The sequence below is a fragment of the Oryctolagus cuniculus genome, chromosome 5, assembly GCF_964237555.1.
Source record: "Oryctolagus cuniculus chromosome 5, mOryCun1.1, whole genome shotgun sequence".
Taxonomy (NCBI): Eukaryota; Metazoa; Chordata; class Mammalia; order Lagomorpha; family Leporidae; genus Oryctolagus; species Oryctolagus cuniculus.
Window position 1 is genome coordinate 170,394,074 of NC_091436.1, and position 16,707 is coordinate 170,410,780.

The following is a 16,707-nucleotide window of genomic DNA, read 5'->3' on the forward strand; positions in this document are numbered from 1 at the left end:
ATCTTAAAGAAAGAAATAGAAGAGGATACCAAAAAATGGAAAAATCTTCCATGCTCATGGATTGGAAGAATCAACATCATCAAAATGTCCATTCTCCCAAAAGCAATTTATAGATTCAATGCAATTCCAATCAGGATACCAAAGACATTCTTCTCAAATCTGGAAAAAATGATGCTGAAATTCATATGGAGGCACAAGAGACCTCGAATAGCTAAAGCAATCTTGTACAACAAAAACAAAACTGGAGGCATCACAATGCCAGATTTCAGGACATACTACAGGGCAGTTGTAATCAAAACAGCATGGTACTGGTACAGAAACAGATGGATAGACCAATGGAACAGAATAGAAACACCAGAAATCAACCCAAACATCTACAGCCAACTTATATTTGAGCAAGGATCTAAAACCAATTCCTGGAGAAAGGACAGTCTATTCAATAAATGGTGCTGGGAAAACTGGATTTCCACGTGCAGAAGCATGAAGCAAGACCCTTACCTTACACCTTACACAAAAATCCACTCAACATGGATTAAAGACCTAACTCTATGACCTGACACCATCAAGTTATTAGAGAACATTGGAGAAACCCTTCAAGATATTGGCACAGGGAAACAGTTTCTGGAAAAGACCCAGGAGGCACAGGCAGTTAAAGCCAAAATCAACTATGGGATTGCATCAAGTTGAGAAGTTTCTGTACTGCAAAAGAAACAGGAAAGCGAAGAGACAACCGACAGAATGGGAAAAATATTTGCAAACTATGCAACAGATAAAGGGTTAATAACCAGAATCTACAATGAGATCAAGAAACTCCACAACAACAAAACCAACAACCCACTTTAGAGATGGGCCAAGGACCTCAATAGGCATTTTTCAAAAGAGGAAATCTGAATGGCCAACAGGCACATGAAAAAATGTTGAAATCACTAGCAATCAGGGAAATGCAAATCAAAACCACAATGAGGTTTCACCTCACCCCGGTTAGAATGGCTCACATTCAGAAATCTACCAACAACAGATGCTGGCGAGGATGTGGGGAAAAAGGGACACTAACCCACTGTTGGTGGGAATGCAAACTGGTCAAGCCACTATGGAAGTCAGTCTGGAGATTCCTCAGAAACCTGAAGATAACCCTACCACAGGACCCAGCCATCCCACTCCTTGGAATTTACCCAAAGGAATTTAAATTGGCAAACAAAATTGTGGTCTGCACCCTAGTGTTTATCGCAGCACAATAGCTAAGACCTGGAACCAACCTAAATGCCCATCAATGGTAGACTGGATAAAGAAATTATGGGATATGTACTCTTTAGAATACTATACCGCAGTAAGAAACAACGAAATCCAGTCATTTGCAACAAAATGGAGGAATCTGGAACACATCATGCTGAGTGAAATAAGCCAGTCCCAAAGGAACAAATACCATATGTTCTCCCTGATCGGTGACAACTGACTGAACACCAAAAAGGAAACCTCCTGAAGTGAAATGGACACTATGGGAAACAGTGACTTGATCAGCATAGCCCTGACTGTTAATGAACAACTTAATACATTATCCCTCTTAGTAGTTGTTTTGTCTGTTCTACTTAATATGACTGGTTTAATTCTGTAATTAATACACAGTTATTCTTAAGTGTTGGAAATTAACTGAAATGTGATCCCTGTTAAACATAAGAGTGGGAATAAGAGAGGGAAGAGGTGTACAATTTGGGACATGCTCAAGCTGACTTGCCCCAAATGGTAGAGTTAGAAACATACCAGGGGATTCCAATTTAATCCCATCAAGGTGGCATGTACCAATGCCATCTCACTATTCCAAGTGATCAATTTCAGTTCACAATTGATCATAATGAAAGGACCACGAGTCAAAGGGAGCACATAAACAAGTCTAGTACCTGCTAATACGAACTGATAGAATAAATAAAGGGGAGGGTGATCCAACATGGGAAGCGAGATACTCAGCAGACTCATAGAATGGCAGATGTCCTAAACAGCACTCTGGCCTCAGAATCAGCCCTAAAGGCATTCCGATCTGGCTGAAAAGCCCATGAGAGTATTTCAGGCATGGAAAGTCAAGACACTCTGGCAAAAAAAAAAAAAAAAAAAAAAAACCCTAAATGAAAGATCTCTGTGAGTGAGATCCCAGTGGAAAGAAGTGGAAAGATCCCAGTGGAAAGGTCTTTGACCTTGTCTAAATAAGATAAGAGTCGGAGAACTCAAAAGGCTTCCATAGCCTTGGAAACTCATGACTGGAGCATAGTGAGATTCCTGATGCCATAAACAGGAGTGTCAATTTGTAAAGTCAACAACAGGAGTCACTGTGCAATTACTCCTCATGTAGGATCTGTGTCCTTAATGGGCTGTACATTGAGATTTAATGCTATAACGAGTACTGAAACAGTATTTTTCACTTTGTGCTTTCATGTGGGTGCAAACTGTTGAAATCTTTACTTAATGTATACTAAACTGATCTGTATATATAGAAAATTGAAAATGAATCTTGATATGAATGGAAGGTTAGAGCGGGAAAGGGGAGGGTTGTGGGTGGGAGGGAAGTCATCGGGGGGGTGGGAGAAGCCAATGTAGTCCATAAGCTGTACTTTGGAAATCTATATTCATTAAATATAAGTTAAAAAAAGAGCTGAATCAAAAACAAGCCCAAGGATTAGAGATCCTAAAGAGAAGCCAGAATGAGATACCAGAACTGAAAAACTCAATTGACCATATAAAAAACACTGTGGAATCCCTCGGAAATAGAAGAGATTAAATAGAAGACTGAATATCAGAATTCGAATACAAACTTCCTGAAATAATACAGTCAGTTCAAACGCAGGAAGAAGAAATTAAAAAATTAAAAAATACGGTCGGAGACCTACAAGATTCAATCAAATGGTGTAATGTTTGGATAATAGGAGCCCCTGAGGGAGGGGGTGGAAAGAGAGAATGGATTGGAAGGTGTCTTCAATGAAATAATATCAGAAAACTTCAAACAAAGGCAGCTGGATAACAACACACAAATACAACAGATAGCCAGGACTCCAGACAGAGTAGACCAGAAGAGAAATTCACCATGACACATTGTGGCAACACTCAGTTCAGTGACACACAAAGAAAAAATCCTAAAATGTGCCAGAGAAAAGCAACAAATCACATTTAGGGGTAAGTCAATCAGACTCACCCCAGACTTCTTATCGCAAACACTACAGGCAAGGAGACAATGGCATGATATATTTCAAGTTTTAAAAGACAAACAATGCCAACCTTGAATACTATATCCTGCAAAGCTATCATTTATGAATGAAGGGGAAATAAAGATCTTCTACAACAAACAGAAACTGAATTTGTATCCACGCATCCAACCCTACAACACTTGCTCAAAGATGTGCTGCACACAGAAATACAAAAACAAGAACTTCACTGCAAAAATAAGCGAATGTAGAGTAACCCACAAATAAAGTTCAAAATACATAAACAGCTCATTTCAGGAAACATGAAGGGGAAAAGACAGTACTTAACAGTAATCACATTGAATGTGAATGGTCTTAATTCTACTACCAAAGGACACAAACTAGCTGATTGGATCAAAAAAGAGAATCCATCTATATTCTGGAGACACACCTCATCAGCAAAGATGCACGCAGACTGAAAGTGAAAGGATGGAAAAAGATACTCCAAGCTAACGGAAATCAAAAGAGAGCTGGTGTGGCCATCCTAATATCAGACAAAATAGACTTTAACATAAAAACTATTAAAAGAGACAGAGAAGGGCACTATATAATGATTAAAGGATCTATCCAACAGGAAGACATTACTATTATAAATGTATACGCACCTAATTACAGGGTGCCTGGCTACTTGAAAGAATTACTAAAGGATTTAAAGGGAGATATAGACTCAAATACAACAGTAACAGGGGACTTCAACACCCCACTCTCACCAATGGACAGATCAACCAGACAGAAATTCAACAAGGAAACAACTGAGCTAGTTGACGCCATAGACCAAATAGACCTAATAGATATCTTCAGAACCTTCCACCCCACAGACACAGAGTTCACGTATTTCTCCCCAGTACATGAAACATTCTCTAGGATTGACCATATACTAGGCCATAAAGGGAGCCTCAACAAATTCAAAAAAATTGAAACTATACCATGCACCTTCTCAGACCATAGCGCAGTGAAACTTGAAATCAACAACCCAAGAATCTCTACACCATATGCAAATATATGGAGAATGGACAACATGATCCTAAATAAACAGTGGGTCATCGAAGAAATTAAAAGAGAAATCAAAAGATTTCTAGAAACAAAAGAAAATGATAACACAACTATCAAAACCTGTGGAACACAGCAAAAGCAGTGCTAAGAGGAAAGTTTATAGCAATTGGTGCCTACATCAAGAAGCTGGAAAGGAACCAAACAAATGAACTATCCATGCACCTCAAGGATTTAGAAAAACAGCAGCAAATCAAGCCCAAATCCAAAAGGAGGAAAGAAATACTAAAGATGAGAGAAGAAATAAACAGAATTGAAACAAAAAAAAAAAAACAATACAAAAGTTCAACAAAACCAGGAGCTGGTTCTATGAAAAAAAAAATAAACAAAATCAACACACCATTGGCCCAACTAACCAAAAAAAGGAGAGAGAAGACCCAAATCTGTAAAATCAAAGATAGTAATAGAAATGTAACAACAGACACAACAGAAATAAAAAGAATCATCAGAAACTACTACAAAGAGATGTATGCTAACAAATTGGGGAACCTGGAAGAAATGGATAGATTCCTGGACAAATACAGCCTTCCTAAACTGAGCCGTGAAGATATAGAAAATCTAAACAGACCCATAACCATGGAAGAAATTGAATCAGTAATAAACACACTACCGAAAAAGAAGAGCCCTTGACTGGATGGTTTCACTGCCGAATTTTACCTGACATTTAGAAAACAACTAACCCCAGTTCTTCTCAAATTATTCAAAACAATTGAAAGAGAGGGAATCCTCCCAAATTCTTTTATGAAGCCAATATCACCTTAATTCCTAAGCCCGGAAAAGACACAACAGAGAAAGAAAACTACAGACCTATCTCCCTGATGAACATAGATGCGAAAATACTCAATAAAATTCTGACAAACCGAATCCAACTGCACATCACAAAGATCATTCACCCGGACCAAGTGGGATTTATCCCTGGTATGCAGGGATGGTTCAATATTCGAAAGTCAATCAATGTAATACATCACATTAACAAATTGAGAAACAAAAATCATATGGTTATCTCAATAGATGCAGAGAAAGCATTTGACAAAATACAACACCCTTTCACGATGAAAACCCTAAGCAAATTGGGGTTAGAAGGAACATTCCTCAACACAATTAAGGCAGTCTATGATAAACCAAAGGCCAGCATCATATTGAATGGGGAAAAGTTGGAGGCATTTCCATTGAGAACTGGCACCAGACAGGGATGCCCACTCTCACCATTGCTATTCAATATAGTCCTAGAAGTGTTAGCCAGAGCCATCAGGCAAGAAAAAGAAATTAAAGGGATACAAATGGGAAAGGAGGAAGCTAAACTATCCCTATTTGCAGATGGCATGATACTATAGATAGGGGACCTGATAAACTCCTATAAGAGACTACTGGAACTCATAGAAGAGTTTGGTCAAGTAGCAGGATACAAAGTCAACGCTCAGAAATCAACAGCCTTTGTATACACAGACAATGCCAGGGCCGAGGCAGAACTACTAAGATCAGTCCCATTCACGATAGCCACAAAAACAATAAAGTACCTTGGAATAAATTTAACCAAGGATGTCAAAGACCTCTATGATGAAAATTACAAAACACTAAAGAAAGAAATAGAAGACAACACACAAAAAAATGGAAAAACCTGCCATGTTCATGGATTGGAAGAATCAATATCATCAAAATGTCCATTCTCCCAAAAGCAATTTACAAGTTCAATGCAATACCAATCAAAATACCAAAGACATTCTTCTCAGATCTAGAAAAAATGATGCTGAAATTCATATGGAGAAACAGGAAACAAAGAATAACTAAAGCAATCCTTAACAATAAAAACAAGGCTGGAGGCATCACAATTCCAGACTTCAAGGCATACTACAGGGCAGTTATAATCAAAACAGCCTGGTACTGGTACAGAAACAGATGGATAGACCAATGGAACAGAATAGAAACACCGGAGATCAATCCAAACATCTATAACCAACTCATATTCGACAAAGGACCTAAAACCAACCCCTGGAACAAGGACAGCCTCTTCAACAAATGGTGCTGGGAAAACTGGATGTCCATATGTTGCAGTATGAAGCAAGACCCCTACCTTACACCTTATACAAAAATCCACTCAACATGGATCAAAGAACTAGAGATGTGCCACGACACCATGAAACTAATTGAGAGCATAGGGGAAACCCTTCAAGATATCGGAATAGGCGAAGCGAAGAATTCCTGGAGAAGATCCCACAGGCACAGGTAATCAAAGATAAAATAAACAAATGGGATTACCTCAAATTTAAGAGTTTCTTAACAGCAAAGGAAACAGTCAGGAAAGCGAACAGGCAACGAACAGAATGGGCGACGTTATTCGCAAACTACACAACAGATAAAGGATTAAGAACTAGAATCTACACAAATATCAGAAAACACCACAGAATCAAAACAACCCAATAAAAAAATGGGCCAAGGACCTTAACAGACATTTTTCAAAAGAGGAAATCCAAATGGCCAACAGACAGATGAAAAAAGGTTCAGGATCCCTAGCCATCAGGGAAATGCAGATCAAAACCACAATGAGATACCACCTCACTCCAGTTAGATTGGCTCACATACAGAAATCAACCAACAACAGATGCTGGTGAGGATGTGGGGAAAAAGGGACACTAATCCACTGTTGGTGGGAATGCAAACTGGTGAAGCCACTATGGAAGTCAGTCTGGAGAATCCTCAGAAACCTGAATATAGCACTACCACAGGACCCAGCCATCCCACTCCTTGGAATATACCCAAATGGAATTAAAGGAGTGAAAAAAGCCATTTGCACCTCAATATTTGTTGCAGCTCAATTCACAATAGCTAAGACATGGAATCAACCTAAATGTCCATCAACGGATGACTGGATAAAGAAACTATGGGATATGTACTCTATGGAACACTATACAGCAGTAAAAAACAATGAAATCCGGGCACTTACAACAAAATGGAAGAAGCTGGAAAACATCATGCTGAGTGAAATAAGCCAGTCCAAAAGGGACAAATATCACATGTTCTCCCTGATCGATGGCAACAAAACGAGCACCTAAAATGATACCTATTGAAGTGAAATGGACACTATGAGAGACAATGACATGAGCAGCCCTTGTCTAGACTGTTGAGGAACAACTTACTATTTTGTTCCTTTAGTATTTTTGTTGTTGTTTTTCTTGTTGTTGCTCTGTTTGTTCTACACAAGACCACTGGTTGAACTCTGCAATGAATGCACATCAATTCTTAAGTGTTTAAAAATTAACAGAAAATTGATCTCTGTGAAACATAGGAGTGGGAATAAGAGAGGGAGGAGATATATAGGACGGCACATACTCACTCAGACCTACCTCCAATGGTGGAACTAGAGATGTGCCAGGGGATTTCAACTCAACCTTACCAAGGAGGCAGGTACCAATGCCAGCACACTTGGTAAAGTGATAAGTATAAATACACAACTGATCAAAAAGATAGGGTAAGTGTCGAAGAGATTACGCAAATAAGACCAGTGTAAGCAAATAATGAAAGGATCAAAAGGGAGAGAATGATCCTGCGGGGGAAGCAGGACACACAGCAGACTCATAGAATGGCACAGGCCCTAAACAGCACTCCTGCCTCAGAATCAACCCTTGGGACATTCGGATCTGACTAAAAGGTCCATGAGAGTCTCACAGGCATGGAAAGCCATGACGTGGTGGCAAAAAACAATCTAAATGAAGGATCCTGGTGAACAAGACCCCAGCAGAAGGATCAGGCCATCAAGGAGAGGGGCGCCTTTCTCTGAAGGGAGGAAGGAACCTCCACTGTGATACGGCCTTGACTAAGCAAATTCAGAGTTGGTGAACTGAAGGGGCTTCCATAGCCTAGACAGCTCATAGCAAGAGTCTCGGGTGATTGCTGACATCATAAACAAGAGTGCCAATTGTTAAATCAACAATGGGAGTCACTGGGTTCATGCTCCCCACATAGGATCTCTGTCCTTAATGTGTTTAACTATGAAACTCAAAAACAACACTACTAGTCGAACAATACCCTATACCTGGTTCGGTTGTGTGAGTGCAGCCTGTTGAAATTCCTGCTTAGTATATACTAAGTTGATCTTCAGTATATGAAGGTAATTGAAAATGAAACGTGATGAAGGGCAGGATGGGAGAGGGAGTGGGAGAGGGGAGGGCCACTGGAGGGAGGGAGGTTGTGGGGGGAAGCCATAGCAATACAAAAGTTGCATTTTATATTCTACTTAAAACTATTGGTTGAACTCTGTAACTAATACACAATTACTCTTAAGTGTTTAATTAATGCTATAACTAGTACTCAAATAGTATTTTACACTTTGTGTTTGTGGGAGCAAAATGTGGAAATCTTAACACACACTAAATTGATCTTCTGTATATAAAGATAATTGAAAATTAATCGTGATGTGAAGGGGAAGGGGAGAGGGAGTGGGAGAGTGTTAGCATTGTGGGTGGGAGGGAAGTTACGGGGGGGAGGAAGCTATTGTAATCCATAAGCTGTACTTTGGAAATTTATGCTCACTAAAAAACAAAAGAATTTAACAGACATCAAGAGAACATAATAGATTACTTTAACACATTGCTTTAACAGAGGATCAGATTCTAATTTTATGTCAAAGAGAATTGGTTAGTATACTTGTGATGTTTTCCATCTGCCAATGTCCTTGATTTACATTTTAAAATATCTGTTAAAAATCTCCAAATTAAGACATTTTTAAATAAGGTAACAAATCAAATTTCAGCCTGAATTACTCTAAGCAATGTTAAACTATTTTCATGGACAGTTTATAAACTAACCCAAATTTTTTTATAGAATATAAAATGCTGAGTATACAAAAGTTTACATTTAGATGCATTTATTTCTTTTGCCTTTACCCAATTTAAATTAGCAGTTACACCTAAATGACTTAAGATGCTGATATTATATTATATATCTATCTGAATTTGATTAAAATTAAAATTGCATTCATCTAAAACAAGTACTAATTACGCATTGCTGTTTCATTGAGTACTGATTACCCGGAAACCTGTTAAAATAAATTGCAAAATAAGTTCAACAGGTTATAAAGCAATATTTTTAAAGGTAGTGATCTTGCTAGATTTAAAGAGAAATTCCTTCAAACTCAATGTCTAGTTACAGTTGCCTTTTTCCTAAGAATACCTTAGACTCATGACATCATAATCAGCCACGTGGGACTGCATGAAGACAATTCCCAAAGGTGACAGTGGGCCAGAGGTCAGTGCACCAAACCTAATTTTCCTGTCTGGCTTGCTCATGATGAAACAAAAGAGCCATCAGAAGGGTGGGATACCTAATTTATTTCTCAATAAGCAGGGAGCCCAAAAGGATGGGATTACCACTCCCTTGCTATTCTTATGGTAAAACTGGAACAAGAGAGGGACAAAAGACCAGTTGGAGGACGAGGGCTGGAGAGCAAAAGCATGGAGACAATCATTCCCAAACTGATAACACAGAGAGAGTAGACTTTGGGCCAGGCCTGGTTCTGAGATAAAGTACGAATTCCTGGGTGGGTGGGGGAGGTATAGTGAGCTGAGATAGTGAAAAATTGGGGTCACAAACATGGAAGGCAGAGGTTTTGGCTTAGGCACTTGACCTCTGGTGGAAACCTTGGAGGCCAATAGGACCTTGGCCAGAGAGCAGTACACATAGAAGGTTTAGATCAAAGATAGAAAACCTTGAGCATAGACAACAGCATGTGATGGCTTAAGAACTTGGATCTGGCCCACGCCGCGGCTCACTAGGCTAATCCTCCACCTGTGGCGCTGGCAACCTGGATTCTAGTCCCAGTTGGGGTGCTGGATTCTGTCCCAGTTGCTCCTCTTCCAGTCCAGCTCTCTGCTGTGGCCCAGGAGGGCAGTGGAGGATGGCCCAAGTGCTTGGGCCCTGCACCCGCATGGGAGACCAGGAGGAAGCACCTGAATCCTGGCTTCGGATCGGCGCAGCATGCCAGCTGTAGTGGCCATTTGGGGGGTGAACCAACGGAAGGAAGACCTTTCTCCCCCTGTGTCTCTAAAAAAAAAAAAAAAGAAAGAAAAGAAAACTAAAAAAAAAAAAGAGCTTGAGTCTCTGCCACAAACGTGGCAGATTTACACCTAGTCCAAACTTTAGCCTGGCCTGGAACTGACTTTTTTTGAGTATTTTAGATGTGAATGCTCTGTATTTGTTTGTATGATTTTTGCCATTCAAATAAGTACATCTTTTTTAAGAAATCACTGAAAACAAATTTGATTCATTTTTAAAGTCAGACTGCTTGGTTACATGCACCTGAATGCTTTTAGGCAAACAAGTTAAACAGGAGTATAGCGGCAAAAACAGGTGAAGCAAATGCAGGGAAGATTCTAACCCCAGTCCTTCTCAGCCTTGAGGAACCAGGGAAGGGATCTCCATGCTAGGAAATAAATAGTTTGCTCTACCCACCCCAGGTGTGCTGACCTACCAAGCTGGAAATCTTACAAGATTGTTAATCAAGTCTCTATTTGGGTGCACTTCCTGAATCCATCGCATGACTGGATGGGTGAGGCTGTTTCTCATACAGAGGAGTTTTAAGAAGCATCAGTCAACAAATGCACGGCCATCCACAGTAAGTGTGTGCGTGTTCTAAGTGAGATAACAAAGCATGTCTTTGCCTTTGTTACTTGCCTGTGGTTTCCTATGTGACACTGAATTCCAGAGACGCCTTGGAATGAGACCCGTTTCCCTGCCGTGGGTACTGAGGAAAAGCCTGTGAATGAACAGCATTTTGCCCCCATGAGAGATGTTTGGAAATGGCTGCCTGTGTCTGGTCTATTAGCTTCTTCCTGAATTTGGGAAAAATTGTCCCTGGTTGGCCCACTAATATTTTTGGTCACCATGGGGTGAAGGGTGAGGGATTGAGCTAAATTTGAGGGCTGAGGCTTCAGGTAACAGCTCTCTCACTCCAGAGTTTTACTCCTCTGCTCACCCCTATGGCATTGTTTTGTCTTTGGTTATTTGCCTTTTCAGTCTGATCATTTTTCTGCCTTCCAGTAGACCCCTTTGCTTGGCTTCCCTTCTTTACCTCTTCTCCCCTTGCAGCCCTTCTCCTTCTTCCTGCCTGCCTGTGCATATCAAGGATTATGGTTATGAATGCCAAAGCCTTGCCTTAATATTGCTTTTATTTTCTGTGTGATCATATTATGATAGTTAACTTTATGTAATGACTGGACTGGGCCACTGAGTGCTCAAACATTTGGGCTAGCCTCATTCTTCTTCTTCTTTCTTTTTCTTCTTTTTGCTATGCAGAGTTAGTGAGAGAGAGAGAGAGGCAGAGAGAGAGAGTTATAGACAGTGAGAGAGAGACAAAGGTCTTCCTTCCGTAGGTTCACTCCCCTGTTGGCTGCTATGGCCAGCGCTGTGCCAATCCGAAGCCAGGAGCCGGGTACTTCCTCCTGGTCTCCCATGTGGGTGCAGGGACCCAAGCACTTGGGCCATCCTCCACTGTACTCCCAGGCCACAGCAGAGAGCTCTAGCCTCATTCTTGACATGTCTCTGTGGGTATTTCTGGCATGGTCTAACATCTGAACAGCCAGAGCTTGTGAAGGAAGTTGCTCTTCCTGGTGAGGCTTAACTAGAACAACAGGGCAGAAAGTTCTACAAAGAGGGCACACTCCCTCCCTTAATGTCTTAGATAACTGATATCAGAATGTTCTGGATAGTGTTTTAGAACTTTATGCATGGTTCTCCAAGGTATCCAGATTGGGAAATGGACACAAATGGAGGTTTCTGCACTACTGTTTGATCTTTGCTTCATAGGACTTCTGCCTCAACTTCTGTTTGAATCAGCACTGGTCCTGGGTGTCTTCTACATAGCACATTTGTTTCACTGCCTATGAGAGTTGGCTCGGGTACCATTTTCAGGAGTTCTCAATGACAGCCTCAATCCCTTCCACATACACAAGCTGTGCCTTTGCCAACTTCTTCTGAAATTTTTCTCTGGAAAAATGATGACTGTCAAGATGCAGGCAGATCATGTGCTTCCTTTATAGAACATTTGAGGAAACTAAGGGCCAGGGATAAAGGTTATATTTATTAATTTCAAAGCATCTATTTACTATAAACCTAGGGAAAAATCACAAAAGTCTCCATTCTTTCTTTGACAACCATAACTGAGCATAGATATTTTCCAGGCCAATCTTCCTAGCTCAGCACCACATACCAGAATATTTGTTTTTGAAGGATCCCATATCTTTGAAAATTTAAAAAACATTTTTATAATGATTGGCTGGTAGCAGAAATCCCATCCTGCTTCGCCAGTTTCACTATAGTCTCACAAAGTGTTTCACTTGGATTTTCACTTACTCATGTCAAATGTAGATGCTGGTGAGATCTTTCCATATTCTCCATATCCTTTATTTCTTAAAATAAGTATGTAGTCATTCACAATGGTCATTAGCATGCCTTGATTAGGAGAAATGCAGTTTGAGATCTTGTCCAAGTTAAGATATTGAGGAAGCAATTTCTGCTGATTAGCTGGAAGTTATCAAAATTCTCTTTCTATTCAATGTGCCAACTCTTACATTCTGGGGCCATAGTGGCCGAAAGAATTCGTGATCTCCAGAAGTGCTAGTGTTCCAGCCTCTCCTTTTCCTCCTCCATGCTGCTCAAGGCAGCAGAGGACATCGCCATGGCCGAGCCCCAGTGCAGGGTGGAGAACAGTGATTCCACCGCACCACTTCCAGCACAGCTGCCGCTGCTTTCTGGCCAGCAGCCTTTGGCATCTGAGTGGCAGGAAGCTGTGCTAAACTCCTCTGCTGCATCCCTGCCACCACCCTTGGCTTGGTGGCAGCTGCTCCGTCCTCCTCTTGATGGTGCTAACATGGACCTGCTGCAAACTCAGTGCACATTTCACTCCCTGCTCTCCTCAGTGCTGCCTCCATGCTGGAATCCCTGAGGTGCTGTGGGATCCTTGGCATTCCCCACAGGGTTAAAGGGCTATGCAAGGCCTTAGTAAGAGTTGGCCCAAGGCACAGTGACAGGATTTGTTCACATACTACCATGAAATATTTCCAAGGTCCTGTACTCTGATGTGTCATGGGCACAATTCCTGGGGCCCATGGCAATGGAGATCTTCCCACGGCTGCAGGGGCTCTTGTATGCCACTCCAAGGCTCCCCAAGATATGGCTTGGACACCTGGTGTAAGGCCTGGCAGGTCATCTCTGGGCATCAAGCTCAGCAAAGAAGACCTGCTTCCATTCATACTCTCCCATTGGTCCCAGGACCAAAGCAGATGGGTCTAAGGAAGACGGGACAGGGCTGGGCCCAGGCACCTGAAGCCATCCTTTCTAGTCTTTGTGATCTGACAGGAGCTTAGCTGTATGACCCTGCCCACCCCGTCACTTTTGCTTTCTTGTCTGCCAGTTGCAAACTCTATTCCTGCACTTACAGGAAAGAGAAGCTGTGGCCTAGCTTCTTCTGCAAGTAGATGCAGGACCCTGCAGTGTGCCTCACTGAGATGCATGTTCCTGACCTCCTGTGAGCACACTCGTCATTAGACAAACATCCTGTCATCCAGTGCTTCCAAACATCAGTATTTCTTTCTCCCTGCTTGCCTTGTTCTGGCTTTGATCCCTTACCTTCCTGCCCTTGAGTTCTCATTTTTTCTCCTAAAACAATGCCCTGGTCCCCTTTACCTCATTCCACCTCTGATTATGTAGACATGTCTCAGCACTTCAGACTTAATGGGATTAGAATTCACTTGCTCTATCAAGCATTTAACACAATCATAGCTAGGGTTCTGTGTAGTGGAGCAGCAGTCTGAGCAGAGTCTGCACCCATAGATCATGAATTTTAGTACCTGTAACCCCACTTCCTATCTAGCTCCCTTGTATAATGCCTGGCAAGAAAGCAGAAAATTGTCCCATTCCTTGGGTGCATGCGTGAGACCCAGATGGAGCTCCATGTCCTGGCTGTGGCCCGGCCCAACCACTGCTGCAGTGGCCATTTGGACAATTTACCAGAGGATAGAAGATGTCTGTCTCTCAAGCTCTTTCCCTGTCTTCTCTCCCTGTTACTTTGCCTTTCAAATTCTAACAAAATGTACATCTCTAAAGTTACTCACCACTAGTCTAAGCTCATGCAAAAGAGGAGCCCTGTTTTATTAACCACAGCATCTGTAGTGCCAGGGACATCTCTGTCCTTTTAAAAACATGTACAAATGAGAGACTTTTTTAAAAATTTATTTACTTGAGTTACACACAGAGAGAGAGGCAGAGAGGGAGCGAGCTCTTACATCTGCTGGTCCACTCTCTAGTTGGCTGCAATGGCTGGAGCTGAGCCAATCAGGAGCCAGGAGCCCGGAGCTTCTTCCAGGTCTCCCATGTGGGTGCAGGGGCCCAAGGACTTGGGCCATCTTCTGTTTTTTCAGGACATAGCAGAGAGATGGATCAGAAGAGGAACAGCTGGCTCTCAAACCGGTGCCCCTATGGGATACCAGCACTGCAGGGTTTGCCTTTACTCACTATGCCACAGCACTGGCCCCGAGACACGTTATTTGTTTTTTTTTTTTTTCATTTTCGATTATCTTAATATACAGAAGATCAGCTTAGTATACATTAAGTAAGGATTTCAACAGTTTGCTCCCACACAGAAACATAAAGTGAGGAATAATAGATGATTTTTTTTAAATGATGATGAAATCAGATCAGACCTATTGTCATGTTTAATCCCAGTGAGAGTCAAGTTGGGAGTTGATATTTTTTTTTTTAACAGAGGATCAGTTTAGTATGCATTAAGTAAAGATTTCAACAGTTTGCACCCCCATAGAAACACAAAGTGAAATATACTGTTTGAGTACTCGTTATAGCATTAAATCTCAATGCACAGCACATTAAGGACAGAGATCCTACATGAGGAGTAAGTGCACAGTGACTCCTGTTGTTGACTTTACCAATTGACATTCCTGTCTATGGCATCAGTAATCTCCCTATGCTCCAGTCATGAGTTCCCAAGGCTATGGAAGCCCTCTGAGTTCTCCGATTCTTATCTTGTTTAGACAAGGTCATAGTCAAAGTGGAGGTTCTCTCCTCCCTTCAGAGAAAGGTACCTCCTTCTTTGAAGACCTGTTCTTTCCACTGGGATCTCACTCACAGAGATCTTTTTGCCAGAGTGTCTTGGCTTTCCATGCCTGAAATACTCTCATGGGCTTTTCAGCCAGATCGGAATGCCTTTAGGGCTGATTCTGAGGCCAGAGTGCTGTTTAGGACATCTGCCATTCTATGAGTCTGCTGAGTATCTCGCTTCCCATGTTGGATCACCCTCCCCTTTATTTATTCTATCGGTTAGTTTTAGCAGGTACTAGACTCGTTTATGTGCTCCCTTTGACTCTTAGTCCTTTCATTATGATCAATTGTGAACTGAAATTGATCACTTGGAATAGTGAGATGGCATTGGTACATGCCACCTTGATGGGATTAAATTGGAGTCCCCTGGTATGTTTCTAACTCTACCATTTGGGGCAAGTCAGCTTGAGCATGTCCCAAATTATATATCTCTTCCCTCTCTTATTCCTACTCTTATGTTTAACAGGGATCACATTTCAGTTAAATTTCAACACTTAAGAATAACTGTGTATTAATTACAGAATTAAACCAGTCATATTAAGTAGAACAGACAAAAAAACTACTAAGAGGGATAATGTATTAAGTTGTTCATTAACAGTCAGGGCTATGCTGATCAAGTCACCATTTCCCATAGTGTCCATTTCACTTCAGGAGGTTTCCTTTTTGGTGTTCAGTCAGTTGTCACCGATCAGGGCGAACATATGGTATTTGTCCCTTTGGGACAGGCTTACTTCACTCAGCATGATGTGTTCCAGATTCCTCCATTTTGTTGCAAATGACTGGATTTCGTTGTTTCTTACTGCGGTATAGTATTCTAAAGAGTACATATCCCATAATTTCTTTATCCAGTCTACCGTTGATGGGCATTTAGGTTGGTTCCAGGTCTTAGCTATTGTGAATTGAGCTGCAATAAACATTAGGCTGCAGACCGCTTTTTTGTTTGCCAATTTAAATTCCTTTGTGTAAATTCCAAGGAGTGGGATGGCTGGGTCGAACGGTAGGGTTATCTTCAGGTTTCTGAGGGATCTCCAGACTGACTTCTATAGTGGCTTGACCAGCTTGCATTCCCACCAACAGTGGGTTAGTGTCCCTTTTTCCCCACATCCTCGCCAGCATCTGTTGTTGGTAGATTTCTGTATGTGAGCCATTCTAACCGGGGTGAGGTGGAACCTCATTGTGGTTTTGATTTGCATTTCCCTGATTGCTAGTGACCTTGAACATTTTTTCATGTGCCTGTTGGCCATTTGGATTTCCTCTTTTGAAAAATGTCTATTGAGGTCCTTGGCCCATCTCTTAATTGGGTTGTTGGTTTTGTTTTTGTGGAGTT

General features: G+C 41.3%; 1 pseudogene; it reads right to left on the minus strand.

Annotated features, from left to right (window-relative positions):
• Positions 1–12,301: 12,301 nt before the first annotated feature.
• LOC138849896 (carnosine N-methyltransferase pseudogene) lies at positions 12,302–13,139 on the minus strand (annotated as a pseudogene).
• Positions 13,140–16,707: the final 3,568 nt, after the last annotated feature.